The sequence below is a fragment of the Mustela erminea genome, chromosome 3, assembly GCF_009829155.1.
Source record: "Mustela erminea isolate mMusErm1 chromosome 3, mMusErm1.Pri, whole genome shotgun sequence".
Lineage (NCBI taxonomy): Eukaryota > Metazoa > Chordata > Mammalia > Carnivora > Mustelidae > Mustela > Mustela erminea.
In genome coordinates, this window is record NC_045616.1 from 24,081,807 (window position 1) to 24,095,091 (window position 13,285).

Consider the following 13,285-nt stretch of genomic DNA (forward strand, 5'->3'; position numbering starts at 1 on the left):
GAAAGAGAAAGAGCGAGGGAAAGAAATGAAAAGAATGGAGGGAGGGAGGGAGGAAAAGAAAAGGAAAAAAAGGAAAAAGAAAAGAAAGAGGAAGAAAGGAAGGAAAGAAAAAAAAGCTTGTATGCTGTTGCAAAATTTGAATGACCACGTACTATGGCTCACTTACTAGGTTGAGGAAACAAGCTTAGGGGTTTACTGATCATATTTAGTTGACATGAAAGACCACCTCATATGTAAAAACCCGTTTTAAATCCATGGTTAGAGTCTGTGCCTAGGACCTGTAAAAATGTGACAAAGGTTCTCCAGAGTGCTTGCTCTCCACAGGCAGCTGCGGAGTCGTCTTCCCACAGCGAGACACACATTTCATGTTTGGGAGGGAAGAGCTACTTGAGAATTCAGAGTATGGTTGGGGCGGGACTTACTCCTGTGCACAGATGTGTGGACGAATGTGTGCACGTTCTCTGCTGGAGTGTGTCTGTGGCCACAGCTGCAGGCCCCAGATGTGTAGGCAGGATCCTCCTCTTCTAGCTCTAGACTTCATCTGGGAGATTCAGAATCTTTGCACTGATAACCGTATGTCGGCACAGATACATAACTGTGCGATATATAAACGGTGCCCTTCACTTTGACATCCTTAGGTAGTATACACCTTCAAAAAATGTGTGTCAGCATGCAGGGAAGACGCAGAGACAAGTGGCTTGGGCTCCCAGGAATGGGAGGAGCATCCACACCTGAAGGCTCTAGTTCCAGTCCCCAGTTTTTACCAGTATGATCTATCAGTCCTCTGTCAAAATATCTTTGTAATTCCTATGCATTTTTCTTTTTTTAAAATTTAGTATAATATACTGCTTGAAAAATAAAACTCCTTTCTCTTTTTATAGCTTTTATTCTAGTCATTGGTGAAACAACATCTCACTGTTGTGCTAAGGACCATTTTGATTCGTTCTGAAGACCTACAGTTGCTTTTATTATAAAGCGCCACAATGTAAGCATCAAATGGCCATGTTTGAACCATCTGAGAAGAATGATACCTAAAACCCAGTCCTTTCCTAGATTTTAGCAGGGAAGAGGGGTTAGTCCAACCAGTTTCACGTAGATCTTTGTAATCTGCAGATTAAAAAACCAAAACAAAATAACCGGCTTAGTAGACAAAGGCTTAATGCCAAGATTTACTACATGCTCTCTAGACCCCAGCTCAGTGTTCTGTATCATGATAACCCCGTGACTATTGCTCTCAGTAGGATAGAGCGAGATTAATAATCTGGAAACCCAGTAAACATAGTCTTAAGTATAACAAAAAACAGTGTATGCAGTGCCTTTGTTGATACAAAATTTTAATTTAAAATCAGACTGGGAATTGTTCTCTATGTTCCGCTACTAAGATGGGTGCAGACAGAACTAATCTCACCACTGACGAGGTTAATTATGAGGTGTGGCCATGGGGGACGGTAGAAATGTCTTTCTTCCTAAGACCTTCGTTAACAGGCTTTTGGGGGCTCTTCCACATGCCTAGAATTGGCTACCAGATCCCAAATTTGAAAATAAGTCTTCCTTAACTCTCGAGAGGTCATAGCAGTCAGGAACTGGGTTTATAGACTTCTGTGTATGTTCCAAAGGAGCAATACATGGGCGCTCCTGTGGCCTCACCACTACCATGAGCATACTTAGGAGGAGGAGGGGGCTTGATGTGCAGGGAAAAGGACCTGTGCCCTGAGAGGATTATTGCTGAGAGAGTTTTTTTTTCTCCAGTCAGTAGAAAGGGAGATGGTTCTTTGCTTTCCTTGAAGCCAGTTGGGAAAAATAGAACACTAGGAAAAGTGGTTCTAAACATTTGGGGACTTCTGAAAGAAGGGAAAGTTAGGACGTGATTTCTCTTTAAGAATCTCCTTAGATCTGGCCCAGTTCCAAGGGGAACGAGGACAGAGAATGGAGAGAGATGGCGGAGGGACTGGTAGTGATGCAGGCCTGGTTTCCCCAGACACCAAATACAAAGAAACCGCTCCAGTGAGTCCTAGGGCTAGGATCCCACCCAAGTGGGCTGCTTATGGGAGAAACAACCCAGTACAAATGGGAGCTACAAATGTATGAGTTGAAGCTGGATCCATATAACCCATGTCAGGACATTTTGTAGGTCTGTGATCTCGTACATATCAGAGAAGCCAATCGTGCTTCCTATGAGGGGGTTTGTTTTTTGAGTGCTGGCTGTACAGAGGACATGTCCTAAGAGCAATGACCTCCTGAAAGCAGTGGTCTGAAACCAAGTAAAGAGACTTTGACCCTAATCCTTCCTGTTCTCAACCACCTAGAAAAGCAAGCATCCGAAAAAGGGAGCATGAATGTTATATAGAGTTTTTCCTTGGATAGGAGATTAGAACTTTTAAACAGATTACACTTTTTTTTTTTTTAACCAAACATAACTAGAAAGCTGGACTCAGAATTCCATGAAGGGGTTGGTAGTATATTTTGGTAGGATCCAAAGCGCGATTGAAAGAAGAAAATGGAAACCTATCCACTTTATATTTATGCAAAAGATTGAGACTAGTAAGCCAATCTAGCAGTGATCTGAAGGCTTCCGGTTTGGGAACTTTTAATGACTGCAGTAGAAATTGTCTGCTTACTTTAAATAGGGAAGAATGGCAATGCCTTCTACACTCTCAGAAACACAGCTCATTACCTTAATAGAGAAACTGCCAAAAGATTTTCTTCCCTTATTCTGCTTATGTCTGAATACATGAAGTACTCTGCATGGAAATACATGACCTGATTCCAGTTGGAATCTATGAATTCCTTCGTTTGGCAGGCAGGTATAAGTAAAGATATGTTATGAGACACTATATGGAGTCATTGGTACCCTGTAATTCTTTGTGAACTTGGGTATATCTCGCAAAAATCCTTTATCCTTGGATCAGAAGCCTGTGTATCTTAGGGAACTCTCATGGGAACCAGTTCTCTTATTTAAATATCATTATAAGAGTATGGAAGATCCATAAAGCTTATAGGTAGCCCTGCCTCTGTATTGGGGTGGAGTGGGAAGGAAGGAATCAATGACAATTAACTGTCCTGCGCACAGCCTGTGGAGCCAGTTTTCTCAACGATCCAGAATTATGGTTTAAATATAGGTTTGGGCAGAGATTGATGGTGTACTAGGTTTGCTTCAGGATTTTGTATAACCACAGTTCTTTAAGGGAGCCAAGAATGTCTTAGGGGTGGGGCGCCTGGGTAGCTCACTGGGTTAAAGCCTCTGCCTTCAGCTCAGGTCATGATGTCAGGATGCTGGGATCGAGCCCAGCATTGGGCTCTCTGCTTAGCAGGAAGCCTGTTTCCTTCTCTCTCTCTCTCTCTCTCTCTCTGTCTCTCTCTCTCTGCCTGCTTCTCTGCCTACCTGTGATCTCTGCCTGTCAAATAAATAAATAAAATCTTTGGGGGTGGGGGAGAAGGTCTTAGGGGCCCCAGCATAGACTTCAGTGAGTGTTGAAAGTTACCTACTGTTGTGGATTCTGTAGTAGGTAGGCATATTATCACTCATCCTATCACTGATGTGTAGAACACCATGTTCCTCACAGGACCCCAAATAGATAAGAATGACTAAAGGTCATAGGGGGTCTTCTCTCTGAAACGAGCAGTTTGTCATTTTTACTTATACTGATGATGCTTTTCTAAAAACTACTTAAATAGCCCATGGTAATTCAGTTTGTATCTTCACCTTGGGTCGGTACACAGTGTACTTTCTAGAGCTCAATTCATCTGCTTCAGATTAGATTGCATTTCAAGAGACATGCCTCAAGGCTTATTAGCTTTACAAACAGACTTCAGATGATGATCTAAGTGATTTATTATGTGTAAAGTTGCAGATGGAGGTCTTAACAGCTTTTAGGAGGCAAAAAAAAAAAAAAAAAATTATGTACCTTCTCTAAAAGGCTTAGAATCTGAAGAAAATGACTGAGATTAGTACCCACCAGAAGTAAATGTCTGTTACAGATGGATTCATTGAGCAGTGGACTTATAGGAAGAGGTGATCATTGAATGTCAATCGGGGAAGAACCCTGTTCTAGAGATTTCTAGGCATGTTCATGATGGCGAGTTCAGTGGAAATAAAATGAAAACCAAAGGCTTCTATTCTTTTATTGGTTTACTTAAATCAGAAAATAATGTAAAACCCCATATGTAAGGAGAATCTGATGGCTGAGGTGGTTTTGATGAAGTTCTAGAACATAGGTGAGGTTTGGTGGGGTGAGGTCGGGAGCCAATGACCAAGAAAGAATTCTTGAGACATCTTTGATGCAAAATGGTGGTTTATTAAAGCACAAGGACAGGACCCGTGGGCAGAAAGATCTGCTGCCTTGATACCCTGAGGAGTGGCTGATTATATACACGGGAGTTGGGTAGGTAAGGACAAAAGGGTTGTTCAGAAGGGGTAACAGGGTAAAGAAAACCGTCAGGATACTGGAGTCATGGTTATTGTCAAGCCAAGGCTGTTTTTTACCTCTAATAAGGCACTAACATGAAGACAGTTGGGAGTTTCCTGGTGGAATGTCATATTCCTCCTATCAATGAGCTCCTTGTCAATGAGCTTTAGATTTAGAAGAAATTTAACTTTATTTATATTTCCTTTCATCTCAGCCTCCTTCAGTTTTACAGAGAGGAGGGCAGTGTTAGGGCTTTAGGAACTGAGTTGTTTGTCTCTGGAAGTTAGGCTATTGATAAGATAGTTTCTTTGTTGTTAATCACTAGGACATTTGTAAACCAAGGGAGACTCCTGTCTTGCAGGATTGTGATCTCTGCAAGTTAATTATTTGTTTTCCTTTTAAGGCAGGCAGGGGTGCCTGAGGGATGTGACACATGTCACCGAGGTGGGGGGAGAAGTGGGGAGTATAAGGTGCCAGCTTTTGCTTTGTCCTCAGCCAGCCTTCTGCTCCCTCATCAGTGTTTCATAGCAGAGGTCAGCACCCATATCTTGTAGGCAGTGCTTTGTAAAGTGACGACAAATATTGAAGTGCAGCCTGTATTATATGCTCAGATAGGTTTGTTTTTTGTTTTTGGTTTTTTGTTTTTAATTTTATTTATTCATTTGAGAGAGGGAGAGAGAGCATGAGAAGGGAGACGCAGACTCCCCAAGGAGCTGGGAGCCTGATGTGGGACTCGATCCCAGAACTCCAGGACCATGACCTGAGCTAAAGGCAGTGACTTAACCAGCTGAGCCACCCAGGCATTCCTATGCTCAGACAGTTTTAATTAAAATCAGAATTTTATCATTATTTGAAGGACAGGAGAGTACACTGATCTACTTTTGTCCGTCTGTTTTAATTTTGGTACTATCCAAGTTATTGCTCCTGGAATTGAGAAGGATCAGAAAGGAAAACTTGCCGTTTCTATATGTATTTTTAAATTTTCCCCCCTTTCCCCCCCTTCTCTGTGAGACTCTGGAAAGCACATTTAGGATATTTTATCGTCTTATGCTACTGTTCTAATTATTACTTAAAATATTTCATTAAGTCTGTTTCCTGGCAGTGCTGTGCAAAGCCAACTCTAGTCTACCAGACAAAGTGCCCAGACTTGCAGGAGTTAACCATTTAACAGCCTGGAAGGCTCTATTGGTATATTTTTTTAAAATGGGTAACATTTCAAGCACTTGCAATCTGCTTCCTTTATTTTGAACTACATTTTTCTTTACATCTCGGACATTCTTTATGATGCCTTGATCTGAAGAGGCCCACTGACTTTCTCTGTATTGTGATCCTTTGTATAATTTTTAATAAGCTCACATCTAACTGAATCCCCAAAGTGCCTTTTTACCATTTACTTTCTTCATATCGACAGCCCCACGTAATAGCTCAGGCACTGAATTTATCCCACCTGCCAAATGAAACATTTTTGTTTGTTGTTTTAAGAATTGTTTTCACAACTGTCAAACTCCGCAAAAGCTTGCTGAGCGCGTGACAGCAAAAACTTTATGGGATAATGATGTGTATCATTTCAGTTGATCCTTGCTCTTTCTTTTGTTATTATTTTCCCACTTTATTCCTTCTGGACTTTGACTTGGCACAGACAGGAACTCCCAATCTCCATCTCCCGCTTTTCCTCTTACTTCCTTACTTCCTGTTAACCGAAATACGAACATATGGACTAGAGGCACTGGTATAGCAACAGACATCAGCTCTCATGTTAGAATGTGGTAAACATTAATATTTTAAAATAAAACATTTTAAAGCTTCCCAAGAAAACTGTTGTTTTCTTCATTTTACCATTATGTATTTCTTCACTTTTGTGGAATGCTGAGCTTTCCACAAGGAGATTTTCATTAATTCCTGGAGAACCTAACCAAACAATTTATTTACTATATCTTTAAATATGATGCTCTCCTATTTCATAGTATTCATTTCTGTTGATTATTTTATAGAGAATTCTTGAGGTTTTACACAGAGGTGTTAGCCGAAAAGATCTTTGTCATTAAGTATTTAAACCTTTTTTTTTTTAATTGATGAAATCTGAATTTTTTCATCAGTTTGCTCAGTCACTGCCATATGTCTGTCGGGCATGAGCATGGCAGCCAGAATCTGCTTAGATTGGGGAGGGATTCTGGAAGAATTCAGTGGAATCTGTCCCCAAGAGCACATTGTCTAGTGACAGGTGGCCGTGGCACAGGCAGTAACTTTACAGTGGGATCTGTAGTATAATGAAGTGAACGCAGCACATTTTCTAGAATGAGGAAGAGAAACTACTGCTTTTGCATATAGCATTTGGGGAGTGAGCTCAGATAAAATGGAAAAATCTTCTGGGAGAAGAAGGTTTTTGGGACAGTCTAAAAGAAAGGCGACAGGGACAACACCTATTAGCATTTCTTTTATAAATACTAATGGGGAATTGGTTTGGCTGGTCTCATCATTAACTGAGTTTCTCAAAATGAAATACTTGGGTGATTCCAACCTTGGGTTGAAGGGCACATGGCAGGAGATATAGCTAGAGGGAACAGTACTTTTATACTTAAAGCTAATCTGGCACCCATCCTTTCCCAGGTGCTTCCCACATTTTATCTCTTCTGTTCTACACTACAGCATATCTCTACCTTCAGTATTTGTATACAGCTTCTACAGACAAAGGAACGAGTTTAAGAGATTAAATTGAACAAATACTCACTTGTTAGCAGCCATTCCCTAAGTAAGCATTTGCTAACTCTTAGCCCATACAGTTTCTGCCATACTAGTAAAGGACAATGTTTTCTAGGAGAAGGAATTTTGGCTTTGTCCTCAAGTAAGTGGAAAGCAAGTGCTAGCATGATCAGTTCTTTGATTTAGTAACAAATTGTAACAACCAGCTCTGTGGATAATGGGGGAGGAACAGATAGGGATTAACAGATAAAAGGCCCTTCTAATGGACATGGCAGAAGATGATAACTGTCCTAAAGAGGGCAGAACATGTGATTCACTTTGCAAAGAGTAGAATGGAGAGATACGAAGCAGATTTAAAAGCAAGCATATGGAGCAGGGAAATCTTTGATGTAGTGAGCACCTCATTATGTCAGATATTTGAGGTATATTTCTACATTGTGCCACTTGAATCCCCACAGAAAGCCTTTCTTTATTTGCGGAGTCCAGAAATGTTTGTGATCTCTTTTAAGGAGCAAGAAATATAAGAGTGAATTACAACAGGCTCTACTGTGAAGCGATGTAAAGTCTAATCTGGGGTATTGTTATTTCTGTTTTTCAGATATGTAAAGATCAAACCAGAGAGAGTATCTCTTCCAAATTCATACCATATCTTAGCCTTCGTTGCCACGTCTGTCTGCTAACCCCCTTTCAGTACAGCTGTGGCTGTACTGAGGAAGACTAACATCTCTACTCAGTGTTGTATACAGCTTCAGCGTTGTATACAGCTTCAAGGAGTCATACAAGCAGACAGGATTTGCTCCAGATGTCAGACATTGGGTATCGGTTTGTGAGTGAGGGGACTCAAGATAGCTACTTCCTTGTCCTATCTGATATTCTGCTTCACAGTTCAGTCCAGCTCTCTAAGATCCCACTTAAATGTGTAATACCCTGGTTCCTGCCTGTCTGACTTACTCAAGTACTCAGATTTCTTTGGCATGTAAGCTAGTTTTTCCTGGACAAGGAAGTTTATGTTACTTACCACTTCAGTTAGGCAAAGATATGACATTACTTGGCCAGAGGGAATGAGGAGAGCTGGGGCAGATCTAGAAAAAAAACAGATACTGTCATCAGAGGCAGCAGTGTCATCTGAAGCCATTGCACGATTTCTAGTCAGGAACATGATGATCAGGGAGGAGGTGAGGCTACTCCTATTGAGGCATAAGATATAAAGAATTTCGGGGTTCAAGATTTTCATGCTTATCTAATAAATATTCATTCCCATCTTGGATATCTTCATTTTCTCCTTTTTCTATCAAGGATCTGAATTTGACAAATGACTTACTGAAACTTACTGAAATTAGTCCCCTGTGCAGTTTTGTTGTGACTTTAATATCTTGGTCTGATTTGCAGCATATTCAGTACTTCAAAAGATGAGAATCTCCTTAAAAAGCTTAAATCCCCTCTGGCTTTTAGATCATACCCTCATATAGCAGTTGGCTTCCATGAGCCTTCTTTGTTCCCTAACCCCATTATTTCCAATTCCATTAATAGAAACCAGCCTACCCTACAATTCTTAAGATTGATGATAATCTTAATGATTATGTAGCCATTACCTGTAAGCTGTAATCACCGCCCCAGTAGTGAGGTCCATTATTGTCAGCTTGGGTGTAAATGAGCTGAGGGTTGGCTCAGTCTTGTCTATCATCTGTTGAACACTCAATGGTAAATCATGTATGTGTAAAGGAAGAGAAGAATGGATGTATGATTTGGAAATTATGCACAGTTGTCATTGGATTTTTGGCTTTTGTACTATCATAGATTGGAAAGCATCAGGATGCTTTGGAGAAGCTTAAAACTTTTCAGTTCATACAAGGTCCAGGCTCTGTAGACTGCTTACTTCTATATTATATGACCTGCTCCATATTAGTAGGAAAAAAATGACTGTTTTGTATAAACCAGACCAAATTGTTGGTACCCACTACTGGCTCTTTAACATCTCTGTTGGAATGCATGTGGCTTCATGTTTCCATGCCATTAATCCATCTCCAGTAGCCCGTGACAGGAACCAGAATCCATAGTGGAGAACATATTGGGCCCCATCTGCACCAAAACCAGTCTCAGTACTGGAAAGACATGCCTTGAAGGCAGCCATGATAATTCTGAAAGCTCTACACATACCTCACATTCCTTCCAGGGAGATTCAAGAGAGCTCTGGAATACATGCCAAGGAAGAGGGTGTTCACACAATACTGGACCCTTCACTTGAGTTGAAATCCCCTGAGAATCCCAAAAGGGGAGTTGCTAAGTCCAGTCATTTTTCTGGTGAAATTACGTGGAACTAATCTAAGTTATTCCTTGACTTCTTTCACTTTAATTTGTTTTCCCGATCACTAACCTCTTGGCTCTGTGATTTATGACCGTTATTCTCTGGTCCTTTTAGATAGATCGTGCCCAGCAGGTGAAGCTCCGGTCTTTGCTCTCAGATTTCCAGTCTGCTCCTCATATTGATCCTGGCAGTCCGGCTCATTTCAGGTGATAGCCGATGACTCCAGACCTTGGCTGGCAGAACCCAAGGTCATTCATTTACGCACCACCCTCTGGCTCTGTCACCCAGTATTCAGAAGGGTAGACGGAAGTTGGGCAGGTGACATAAAATATTTCAAAGAATGACAGTTAAATGGAGACTGAAAAGCACTCCCCTCATATTTCAGTTTACAGTACATGATCTCCTAAGAAGACCAAAAGACCAGTAGTTTTGACATGCAACATCGGTACAGCTCAGATATGACGTTACTCTCCAGAACACACCAGAGGCATTTCAAGTATAACTTTATCTAAAGACCTTTGACTGCATTCGTGAGTTTTTGGGCTTAGAAAGAATGAACCCAGAGAAAGCTGTGGCTCAAAGATTTTGCCAATGAGGCTGATACTATTTTTAATTACTAGAGGTCTGTAAACTTAAAAAAAAAAAAAGAATTCCAAGAGAAGAATGGGATGAAGATGGAGCAATCTTACCTTTGGAAGTGGCCCATTTTGCTCTGGAGGCACTGTGTATGTCATTAACCACATACTATAAAACATGGTATTTCCCGTAGACACCACAGTTCCCAGAAGCATGTGTATACCACTCTCTTCAGCCCTTTTTCAGCGTATAAATATGTTATTTTATAATGACAAGTCATTAAATTTTTCAGCCTTTGGAATGCAGTGATTTTATTGCCATCAATTTCAATAATATGTTGGGATGAGGAAGAGGGAAGGATTTGGATCCTAAAGAGAATGGTTCACTTATTAAGGAAATAGTCTAACATAAAATTTATTTGTAGGTGAAGACATTTCCATGTTTATTCTTTTGGGGACTCACTGTTTTAGCCAGATGAAACCCTCGGAAGTTAGATATATCTGCAGTTATATCTTCCAGTAGTAATTGTTCTTTTCTTCCCACGCCCTTGCAAAATGAACAATGGTTCCTGCTTAGGAACATTTCTCCCCGCAGTGCAGAATATAAAGAAAAAAACATGCCCTGTATGTGCTGCTTAAATCTCTAGGGAAGTTATTTAGACTCTCTGGACTTCAGTTTCTTCTGCTGTGAAGTGGGAACTAGTAATAACCTTAATACATGGTTACCAAGATAAGAATATAAATAGCACGTGAAGAACACCTGGTATAGTGTGCAGAATGCCGGTCAAATTAAAAACATTTCAGTTTGTATATTCTGGGAATAAAAACTCCAATACATTTACCCCACATAGTGTATTATGTAGTATATTATGTAAATGTCTTACCTTTTGGAAGATTCACCTCTAATTTCAGTATTAACTTTGAACTGGGTAAATGTTTTGTCTTTCTTAAGATGCTAAATTCAGTTGTTTAAACTTACATGGCAAATAAACATACCTGTCTTTACCAAGTATAGTTCTACTTACATATTTTTAATTGAGTCTACTCTGAAATATTTTTAGTTAAGTCATACTGTCTTTTTTAAAATTTATTTTTATTTATTTTCAGCATAACAGTATTCATTATTTTTGTACCCCACCCAGTGCTCCATGCAGTCCATGACCTCTATAATACCCACCACCTGGTACCCCGACCTCCCACCCCCCGCATCCCTTCAAAACCCTCAGATTGTTTTTCAGAGTCCATAGGTTCTCATGGTTCACCTCCCCTTCCAATTTCCCCAACTTCTTTCTCCACTCTAACTCCACATGTCCTCCATGCTATTTGTCATGCTCCACAAATAAGTGAAACCATATGATAATTGACTCTCTCTGCTTGACTTACTTTACTCAGCATAATCTCTTCCAGTCTCATCCATGTTGCTACAAAAGTTGGGTATTCGTCCTTTCTGATGGAGGCATAATACTCCATAGTGTATATGGACCACATCTTCCTTATCCATTCGTCTGTTGAAGGGCATCTTGGTTCTTTCCACAGTTTGGCGACCGTGGCCATTGCTGCTATAAACATTGGGGTACATATGGCCCTTCTTTTCACTACATCTGTATCTTTGGGGTAAATACCCAGGAGTGCAATAGCAGGGTCATAGGGAAGTTCTATTTTTAATTTCTTGAGGAATCTTCACAGTCTTCTCCAAAGAGGCTGCACCAACTTGCATTCTCACCAACAGTGTAAGAGGGTTCCCCTTTCTCCACATCCCCTCCAACACCTGTTGTTTCCTGTCTTGCTAATTTTGGCCATTCTCACTGGTGTAAGGTGATATCTCAATGTGGTTTTAATTTGAATCTCCCTGATGGCTAGTGATGATGAACATTTTTTCATGTGTCTGATAGCCATTTGTAGGTCTTCATTGGAGAAGTGTCTGTTCATATCTTCGGCCCATTTTTTGATATGATTGTCTGTGTTGTGTGTGTTGAGTTTGAGGAGTTCTTTATAGATCCTGGATATCAACCTTTTGTCTGTACTCATACTCTCTTTTTATCTTAGTTTTTCAATTAAGTGTCTACTTCTGTTAATTTTCTAAATTGGAGACATATATAAAAAAAAAGTCTTTTTTTAGCTATCTCAATACTCTATGTGGGACCAAACTCATAACCCCAGGGGTCAGGATTCACATGCTTTTCTGAGAGGCAGTCAGGCACCCCCATCCATCTTTTGTTTTTTGTCCTTCAAGGTGTTATTTTAAAGCTGACATGACAATTGTTCTTGGCATTCCCTGTCCCCAGGGTGTATATGGTAGAGGAGGTTCAGCCTGGTAAGTAAACAGAGTGGCTATAATGGGAAGTATGCATACAGGAAATAGGAAAAGCCAGGACCCAAATGCCTTGGAGCAATACTGAATTCCTCCACCAAATGGCTCTTCACAGGGTCTGAATCTTGTACCTGATGCAAGTTCTGATTGGGTAGCAACGAGGCCCTGAAAATGGTCAAATATTTTTACTATCACTTTCTCAGGAGGAAATTTGAAGCTTCATTAGTTTGCATGGGGTTAGAGATTGACCAAGAAAAAAAAAAAAGTCTAGAAACAGAACTGGAAATTAGGATTAGGGTACAGAACCATAGTAATTTCGGATTAAATGAAATTTAAAATAAAATTTTAATGGTATAAATTCCACATCTCATGTGTCTGATTTTAAAGCCCACGTGTATGCATATGTTCTAGTGCCTTCTAACCTCAGACAGAGATGAGTTTGGATGCTGCCTCTGTTGCTGACTTATCTTGAGTAACTTTCTCTCAGATGATTTTCTCATGAGCATTTTGGGACAGTTGTGATGCTTATTATAATTAAAGATCATTGATATATGTGAACTCCTAAAATAGTGGATATATAGTACTTTAGGTGACTCATCCTTGCCCTTGTAACTGATATTTTATTGAAATGATTCAGTTGTAGTTTACATTGCAAAGAAAACACCTCGCAATATGACCTGCTTCTGCAGATTTGTCATTAATCTTCTGAAAATGTTTAATTATATACCAAAAGAAAACCTGCTTGAAGTCTATTCTTAGAGTCGTTTAATTCTGTTTCTGCAAATAAACTATAGTCTAATTATATTTTGACATTTGGATTTTCAGAGTGGATAATTTTAAATACACTTTGTAACTGGAGCCTATTTAAAGGTTATCTTTATGTGTTCCTTTTCTGATTCTTCATTATTTTACTTTTTTAAAAAAGGTTTTATTTATTTATTTTACAGAGAGAGAGATAACGATACCATGAACACAAGCCTGGGGAGTG

At 39.9% G+C, this 13,285-nt stretch overlaps 1 long non-coding RNA gene across 1 annotated transcript; it reads left to right on the top strand.

Annotated features, from left to right (window-relative positions):
* Positions 1–7,915: 7,915 nt before the first annotated feature.
* LOC116586005 lies at positions 7,916–10,288 on the top strand. The gene is made up of 2 exons (XR_004283847.1): positions 7,916–9,617; positions 9,804–10,288. It is a non-coding gene; the product is annotated as an uncharacterized LOC116586005 (long non-coding RNA).
* The last annotated feature ends 2,997 nt before the right edge of the window (positions 10,289–13,285 follow it).